The 9,469-nt window shown below is 44.0% G+C and overlaps 1 pseudogene; it reads left to right on the forward strand.

Annotated features, from left to right (window-relative positions):
• Window positions 1-2,665: 2,665 nt before the first annotated feature.
• Window positions 2,666-3,617, forward strand: LOC114888080 (annotated as a pseudogene).
• Window positions 3,618-9,469: the final 5,852 nt, after the last annotated feature.

The raw sequence follows: 9,469 nt of genomic DNA on the forward strand, positions 1-9,469 counted from the left end.
TATTTGATTCCTGGCATGAGACTTCTTTTTAAATTCCCATATCAGACAGTCACTGTTTGTGGTAGGATCTCAGAAATGTAAACCCTTAAAAATCATGAGATACAAATGGCTCATACAACTCAACAACAAAAAAACAAACAACCCAATCGAAAAATGGACAGAAGACCTAAATAGACATTTCTTCAAAGAAGACATACAAACCCACGCACATATGGTTACCTCTTTTTTGATAGAGGAAGCAAGTATATACAATGGAGAAAAGACAGGCTCTTCAATAAGTGTTGCTGGGAAAACTGGACAGCTACATGTAAAGGAATGAAATTAGAGCACTCCCTAACACCATACACAAAAATAAACTCAAAATGGATTAAAGACCTAAATGTAAGGCCAGACACTATAAAACTCTTAGAGGAAAACATAGGCAGAACACACTATGACATAAATCACAGCAAGATCCTGTTTGACCCACCTCCTAGAGAAATGGAAATAAAAACAAAAATAAACAAATGGGACCTAATGAAACTTAAAAGCTTTTGTACAGCAAAGGAAACCATAAACAAGACGAAAAGACAACCCTCAGAATGGGAGAAAATATTTGCAAATGAATCAACTGACAAAGGATTAATCTCAAAAATTTACAAGCAGTTCATGCAGCTCAGTATCAAAAAAACAAACAACCCAATCCAAAAATGGGCAGAAGACCTAAATAGACATTTCTCCAAAGAAGATATACAGATTGCCAACAAACACATGAAAGGATGCTCAACATCACTAATCATTAGAGAACTTAAAATTAAAACTATAATGAGATATCATCTCACACCAATCAGAATGGCCATCATCAAAAAATCTAGAAACAATAAATGCTGGAGATGGTGTGGGGAAAAGGGAACCCTCTTGCACTGTTGGTGGGAATGTAAATTGATACAGCCACTATGGGGAACAGCATGGAGGTTCCTTAAAAAACTAAAAATAGAACTACCATACAACCCAGCAATCCCACTACTGGGCATATACCCTGAGAAAACCATAATTCAAAAAGAGTCATGTACCACAATGTTCACTGCAGCCAGGACATGGAAGCAACCTAAGTGTCCATCGACAGATGAATGGATAAAGAAGATGTGGCACATATATACAGTGGAATATTACTCAGCCATAAAAAGAAACAAAATTGAGTTATTTGTAGTGATGTGGATGGACCTAGAGTCTGTCATACAGAGTGAAGTAAGTCAGAAAGAGAAAAACGAATACCGTATGCTAACACATATATGTGGAATCTAAAAAAAAAAAAAATGGTTCTGAAGAACCTAGGGGCAGGACAGGAATAAAGACGCAGACATAGAGAGTGGACTTGAAGACACAGGGAGGGGGAAGGGTAAGCTGGGATGAAGTGAGAGAGTGGCACGGACTTATATATACTAACAAATGTAAAATAGATAGCTGGTGGGAAGCAGCCACATAGTACAGGGAGATCAGCTTGGTGCTTTGTGACCACCTAGAGGGGTGGGATAGGAAGGGTGGGAGGGAGATGCAAGAGGGAGGAGATATGGGGATATATGTATATGTGTAGCTGATTCACTTTGTTATAAAGCAGAAACTAACACACCATTGTAAAGCAATTATACTCCAATAAAGATGTTAAAAAAATTTTTAAAAGACATACAGACGGCCAATAGGCACATGAAAAGATGCTCAACATCACTGATTATTAGAGAAATGCAAATCAAAACCACAATGAGGTACCACTTCACACTGGTCAGAATGGCTGTCATTAAAAAGTCTGCAAATAACAAATGCTGGAGAGGGTGTGGAGAAAAGGGAACCCTCCTACACTGCTGGTGGGAACGTAAGTTGGTGCAGCCACTATGGAAAACAGTATGGAGGTTCCTCAAAAAACCAAAAATAGAATTACCATATGATCCAGCAATCCCACTCCTGGGCATATATTCAGACAAAACTATAATTGAAAAAGATACATGCACTATTGTGAGTAGTGCTGCATGTTCACAGCAGCACTATTCACAATAGACAAGACATGGAAACAACCTGAATGTCCATCGACAAATGAATGGATAAAGAAGATGTGGTACATAGATACAGTGGAATAATACTCACCATAAAAAGGGATGAAATAATGCCATTTACAGCAACATGGATAGACCTAGAGATTATCCTACTAGCTGAAGTAAGTCAGAAAGAGAAAGACAAATACCATATGATATCACTTATATGTGGAATCTAAAATATGGCACAAATAAACCTATCTATGAAACAGAAACAGACTCACAGACATAGAAGACAAATTTACTGTTACCAAAAGGGGAGGGGGGGATGGCGGGAGGGATGGATTGGGAGTTTGGGGTTAGCAGATGCAAACTATGATATATAGAATTGATAAACAAGGTCCTACTGTATAGCACAGGGAACTGTATTCAATATCCTGAGATAAACCATAATGGAAAAGAACATAAAAAAGAATGTATGTATGTGTATAACTGAATTACTGTGCCGTTCAGCAGAAATTAATACAACATTGTAAGTCTACTATTATTTCATTTAAAAAAATCACGAGAGATATTACAAGGGTGCTGAGACATCCCTCAAAGTAAGAAAGGCTTTCGCATCGTTTTAATTTAAAAAGTATAATGGGGCACCCGCCATCATGTCGGTGGCCTTCGCATTCGCCCGGCAGAGAGGCAAAGGAGAAGTCATGCAGCAAACCACGCAGAAGATGTTAGATGAGAACCACCACCTGATCCAGTTCATCCTGGACTACCAGAGCAAGGGCAAGACGGTGAGTGCACCCAGTACCAGCAGGCCCTGCACCAGAACCTAGTCTACCGGGCCACGATCTCGAACTCCAACCAGAATATGCAGTCCCTGCTGTACGGCCGCCCACCCCGAGCAGGACGCCGGGCCCTGCCCGGCGGAGGGCTGTTCCGGAGCTGCTCTGACCAGGGCCCGCACTTCCGGGGCAGCCTCATTGATGAGACAGCCGCGTGCCTGCCGCCGTCTTCCCTCACGCAGGCGCAGACCGACATCGGTCCGAACCACGTGTTCACACGGCAGACGGCGCAGAGCGCGCTGCCCGGTGCCTCCACAAGCGCGTCAGGCAGCAGCCAGGGCTCAGGGCCCGGCTACAGCCACTCGGGACCGCCCTCGCAGAGCGTACCGCTTGCAGGGCCAAGGCGCCATTAGCAACGACATGTCTTGGGCAAACATCAACATGCAGCCCAACCCAGGCGGCTTCGGCCCGCTACAGCTGGGTGCGGGGCGGGAGGCCGCACTACGCAGGCCAGTCCATGGCCATGATGGCCGGAGCGGGCAGGGGAGCAGCGCGGTGGGGCAGCGGCCCACAGGGCGCTACCGGTCCTCCCGGCAAGGCTCCTCCCAGAGTACCTGTGCCGGGGGGAGAACAACTGTGGCGAGCTGTACGGCCACCGCCAGGCCACCTCGGAGCCCATAAGCCGGACAGACCCCCTGGACCACACGGCGATTACACCGACCAGCTGGCATGCTACGCCCAGCAGAGCTACTACCGGTCGTTTGAGGAGTCCACGCAGCACTACCACAACGGCGGTAAGGCCGGCCGGGCCGCGTGCTGCAGGGCCTGATGTGTACGGGCTTTATGGCAGTGGAGGCCGGGCCCTGTGTCCCCACTTGCCTGTGTGTTAATGAAGGAGGAGAAGGGTCTCTCGGGGTAGACCCACCATGTGGCCCAGCTGACCATCTTGGGGCCTGTGAGCTGCTCTCGGAGCCTCCTCAGTCAAGACTGTCCTTTGTTCCAAAGGCGGGAGGGCGAGCGGCGGGGACCTGGGCACCCCATCTCCCTCCTGAGCCAGGCGGGCGGCACACGTGGGGTGTGTTGGGCATGGCCTGGGTATTCCTTCCTGCTGGCAAATAAGGCGCACCTCTGGCAGAGGGACCTGTCAGACCGAGGGTGAGGCGGCGACGCGCTGGAAGCAGCTCCCCGGACAGAAAGCCCTGGTCTGTGGCGCTCGCCCATTTCCCTGGTGTGAACACTCCCACTCCCAATGACTTAAAACTGCCAAGGTGACATCACCAAAAACGGATTTGGGAAGAAGCAGGCACATTCTGTTCTCTAGCGGGTGCCAGCTGGCCCTGGGCCTGTCGGGTGAAGGGACTTCCCACCGACCCCTGGAAGCCCGGAGAGGAGAGGAAACGATAAGCCCCACAGGGTGACGTGGTCCAGGCTCTCTTGTTTGGATGTCAGGCAGTGGGGAAAATGTAAGGGCTGCCAGGCCCCAGAGAGGAAAAGACAAACGGTACATACGGAACGGGTGACTTGACGATGTGACTTTTGGGGTGACCGTTTCTTAAATTGTAAAAACACAACAAAATTTACCATTTTAACCATTTTAAGTGCACAGTTCAGTGGCATTAAGTACATTCAAGTTGTCGGGCTGCCACCACCATCACCACCATTTCCAGAACCTCTCAACATTCCGAACTGAAACTCTGTCCCCTATCTCCTAACTCCCTATCCCCCACCCCGGCCTTTGGCAGCCACTTTGTGTCTCTGATTTTGGCTACTCTGGGTACCTCATCTAAGTGGAATGATACAATAGTTGTCTTTTTGTGACTGGCTTATTTCACTCAGTATAATGTCGTCAAGGTTCATCCATGTTGTAGCAGGTGTCAGAATTGCCTTCCTATTTAGGGCTGAGTGATATTCCGTTGTATGTTTACACCACATTTTGCTTGTCCATTTATCTGTCAATGGACACTTGGGTTGCTCCCACCTTTTAGCTATTGTGAATAGTGCTTCTGTGAACATGGGTTTAAAAATATCTCTTCGAGACCCTGCTTTCAATTCTTTTAGGTATAGGCAGACAGACCTCTGAGATATTGTGGGTTCAGTTCCAGACCATAATAAAGTGAATGTTGCAATTAAAAATTATAATGGAACGAATTAGCCAATAACACTGAAAGACTTGGGATACCCCAGACAGTTGACATTTGCTCAAAGGACCCACTGTGTGATGCTGCAGCTGTCTCTCCACCTCCCTAATCTCAGCACCTGTGGCAGCTTTTTCCCTGCATGAGCAACACGCACAATGGCAAGAGAAGGAGCATTTCAAATTTCCTACAGTAGGAAGAACAACTGCTTTGTAAGATGTGATCTATCAACAAAATCTTGGTGCAAGACCAGTGATGCCACTACACTGCTTATACACCACTACTGGTTGTGCCCTTGACCACAGAAGAACAGGAGCAGCTTGTGTAGTCAGAATCCATTGTTCAATTGCTTCAGCCCCATCATCCAAGTGGGACATCAGCAGATTGGTAAAAAGCCCTTCTGGGGGCAGTGGAGAGGAGGAGCCACTAACTTTGACCCCAAAATCCATGCAAGATATGTTAAAACTCCACACTCTCATCTCAGGTAACAAGCAATGCCCGTGTGATTCCGTTGCTTCCATCTGAGCTGGGGCGGTCAAGCCCTGTTTAACCAGGCCTGTTTTAACAATACCCCATACAACATCAGACTCCTCTCCCATAAGTCTCCCACAATTGTATTTCTTGAGAGTGATCCTACATGATCCCATAAAAATAAAAAATAAAAAACCCTCAGACCCAGATAATAAAATAATAGAACCTCTCTCTGAATCATCTCAAACATGCACACAGCATCCTCAACAGTAAACTTCATAAGGGCAGAAACTTTGGGTACGTCTGTTTCACCATTATCTCCCAGGATCTAGCTCAGTGACTGGCAAATAGCATGCCCTCAATGACTGCATCTCTTTACTGTCCCTAAAGGTCAGGCTTCACTTGTGTGGTCCCAGGCGTCTGGCTGCCTCCGTCTCCCTGAAGACTTCCAGGACAAGAGGCTACATCTCCTCCCTACGCGGCTGAGTCATCTTCCTATCAGGAAATTGTTTCTGCCTTGGCTAAATAGGTGAGCAATTTCTGTCTATTTTAGACAGAAAACCTAAGTTCAAAAAAGATTAAGTGAATAGCTCAAGGTTATACACCAACTCTGACCCAGTTAGAAATAGAACCCAAGTGGTTCCTAACATTCAATCCTATAGTTTCAATACTGCTTATTTTGCAGAGGAACCTATCTTTATAATTTGCAGCTATTGTTCGCAAATTGCTTGCTAGAAATTCTGCCTAAATATTGAAGGTAGAACAGCTTCATGTATCCAATAGAGAGAGAATATATATAAAAAGAAATTTTTCCCACATGAGTAATGAATCACTGTAAAAAACATTTGTTAGGTTGTTTCATTATAAAATAAAAGCATTCCTCCCGGCTGCCACCCAATCCAAATGCTCCATTTTTGTTGCTAAACAATCCTTTTAACAAAAATAAGTCACAATGTTAATGCAAACATCTTGCAAGCCAAATAAAAGGACTTGTGCCAAATTTATCAGAGTTAGAGGGAGATTGTGTCAGATCTGTCTGTCTCTGAGAAACTTTCTATTAGATCACCAGTCAATAGGGTACCAGCATCTGCTGATGCTCACTGAAAGACATGAGTAATAAGAGACAGCTTTAGAAAATACATTTTTCTTCCATAGTTAGCAATGCATGACTCACTAGAAATCTCCATACACTATACTGCATGAATGACTCAAAATTCTGCCAAGGATAGAGCACAATCACTTCTCTCTTCCTGCCCCAGGATTTCTCATTTCAATTATCACTGATCTGTTAGCTTACCTCAAGGGAGAAAATCTTGGTCCGTTCTCCTTCCTCTTTTAAAAACAGTGGTACATGTTTTGATATAAAAGTAAAAATGAAGTGCTACAGGAAAACAGAGACTAAACATTATAGTGAATGCTGAGAACAATCTTCAGCCGGCCCAACTCCCACCATTTGGGAGGTCATGTTGGACAATGACCATGGTTAATTTCTTTCTGGAATATTGACCAATGAGTAGAAATTATTGCAATATGAGAAATAATTTATTGTTAAAGACCAATGACCTGCCCATTCAAATCTTCAATCGCCAATAATAGTAATCAAAGGTACTTTGAGAAGTAGTTTAGAAGTTACTCTCCATGACAGAGGTCTTGATTTCCCTCAAATAACTATTCTGTTCAATAAGCACAGTAGCCTCCCAGTCAAGGACCACACTTCCATGCTCTTTCCTTTCCATTCCATCTAACATTCTGACTTCAGATTAATTTTACTGAAAGATTCTTGTGATTATGATGTTAGCTTAGCATGATAATGAAGAGCGCAGGTCTTGAAGTTAGATCGCCTGATGTCAAATCTTGGATTGCCAATTAATTTTTAAATCTCTGTGAGCCTCAGTTTTTTCCTCTGTGACATGGAGTTTGTAAGATACTTGCATAACTTTTATTTTGTTTTTCATTTGTGTTAAAAATGAGTGTGTAAGAAAATAGAGCATTCATGGTTAAGAGCATAGTCTCTGGAGTCAGACCTGGGATAAAATCCTGGTTCTGCCATTGAACTGTCTACAGGACTACACCAGTTACCTACGGCTGTGTAACAAATCATCCCCAAACTGTCTGGCTTACAACAGTAATAATCATTTTTTATCTTCTACAGTTTCTGTAGTTCAGAAATTTGGGAGCGGTTTGGCTAAGTGATTCTGGCACAAGGTCTCCCATGGGGTTGCAGTCAGCTGAAGACTTCTCTGGGGTTGGGAAATCTGCTTCTGAGGTAGCTCACTCATGTGGCAAGATGCTGCAGGCTATTGGCAGGGAGATCAGTTTTATTCCATATGGGCTCCACAGGCCGCTTGAGTGTTCTGATGACATGGCAACTGGCTCACCCCAGAGTGAGTGATCCAAGGGAGCAAGGCAGAGGGCACAGTGCCTTTATGATCTTGCCTTGGAAATTACATACCATCATCACCTCTGCCACTTTCTACTGGTCACACTGGTCAGCCCTGATTCAGTGTAAGAGGGGACTTCACAAGGGTACTAGCACCAGGAGGTAGGAGCATTGGCAGCTATCTTGGAAAATGACTACCGTGAAGGCCTTGGACAAGGTTTTTATTTTTAGTTCTTTAAACCTTGTTCTCTTATTTGCCTAATACAGACAATAATAATATATCTATTTCATAGGATTGTTATAAGAATTAGATGAGATGATACATGTAAAGTACTTAGTATGTAGTAAGTATTCAGAAAATATTGCTTAGTATTATTATAATCCATAAATAGTCAAAATATCCCAGGGGCTATCATGAGGAAGAAGGTGTTATTCTGGGAAGCAGGCAGAGCTATAAACTCTCTTCTTCCTCCCCACCATTCTTTTTTTTTTTTAATTTTTATTTTTATTTCTTTGTGGTACGCGGGCCTCTCACTGCTGTGGCCTCTCCCATAACGGAGCACAGGCTCCGGACGCGCAGGCTCAGCGGCCATGGCTCACGGGCCCAGCCGCTCCGCGGCATGTGGGATCTTCCTGGACCAGGGCACAAACCCGTGTCCCCTGCATCGGCAGGCGGACTCTCAACCACTGCACCACCAGGGAAGCCCCTCCCCCCCCAGTCTTTCTTCTTCCAGTGGACTTCATTGTATCTCATATATATTAGGCTTCCCTATAAGATTTTCACTTGAAGAAAGGATTTCTCAGCTTAAAAAAAGTAAACCACTGCTCTAAGTCATTATTTAAAATATTAGAAATTTTAGGGTAGACAAATAGGTATTGATATCTATATGTATATAGGATATATAAATATGTAAATATATGATAGATATATGGATATAATTTGCATATAGATAGCATTACCTAGCTAAAAGATATATAATGTGACTAGAAAGCAAAGAATATCAGATTGAAAAGTCCATAAGAGACCACCTAGTCTGATGTTAAAAACCTTAAAATTGTTAATCCACTCATTTTCCACAGTAATTCCATGGAGGTGCTGACATTTATTGGCTGCTAGGTGAATGGACTGAGTAAACCCCACCACATCCCAAAGGTTCATCCATTCACCATGGTATTTATTCAAGCATCTATTTTGTGAATGCACTGTCCTCACTGCTGGGTATACAGCACTGAACAAGATGGATAGAGTCCCATCTTCCATAAAACCTACATTTTAGTGAATGAGAAAACATGGAATAAGCAAATAAATAAGCACTATAATTTCAGGCCGTGATAAATGCTGTGGTGATAATGAAACAGCAATGTGGTAAAGTAACTGCGGAGTGGGAGGACTGATGTAACCAAGGTAGTCAAGGGAATTTTCTACGAGGAGATGATATTTGAGCTGAGACATGAACAGTGAGAAGGAACGAGCCATATCAAGAACTGAGAGAGGAGTTCATAGACATGAACTAACATGGCACCTTGGGAAGACTGAGCCATCAGGCAGCCTCATTCCAAGGGAAGTCTCACTATTCATTAAAGTCTTTGAAGTGTGGTTTGAAAGATACCCAGGATAGACCTGTATGTCTTTGATTATTCATCTGTGAAAGGACATTTGGCCTAAATTGCTGACCAGAGCCAACCTTTCTGGCA

Source organism: Monodon monoceros, unplaced genomic scaffold (genome assembly GCF_005190385.1).
Source record: "Monodon monoceros isolate NGI ecotype Baffin Bay Population unplaced genomic scaffold, NGI_Narwhal_1 Super_Scaffold_8, whole genome shotgun sequence".
Taxonomy (NCBI): Eukaryota; Metazoa; Chordata; class Mammalia; order Artiodactyla; family Monodontidae; genus Monodon; species Monodon monoceros.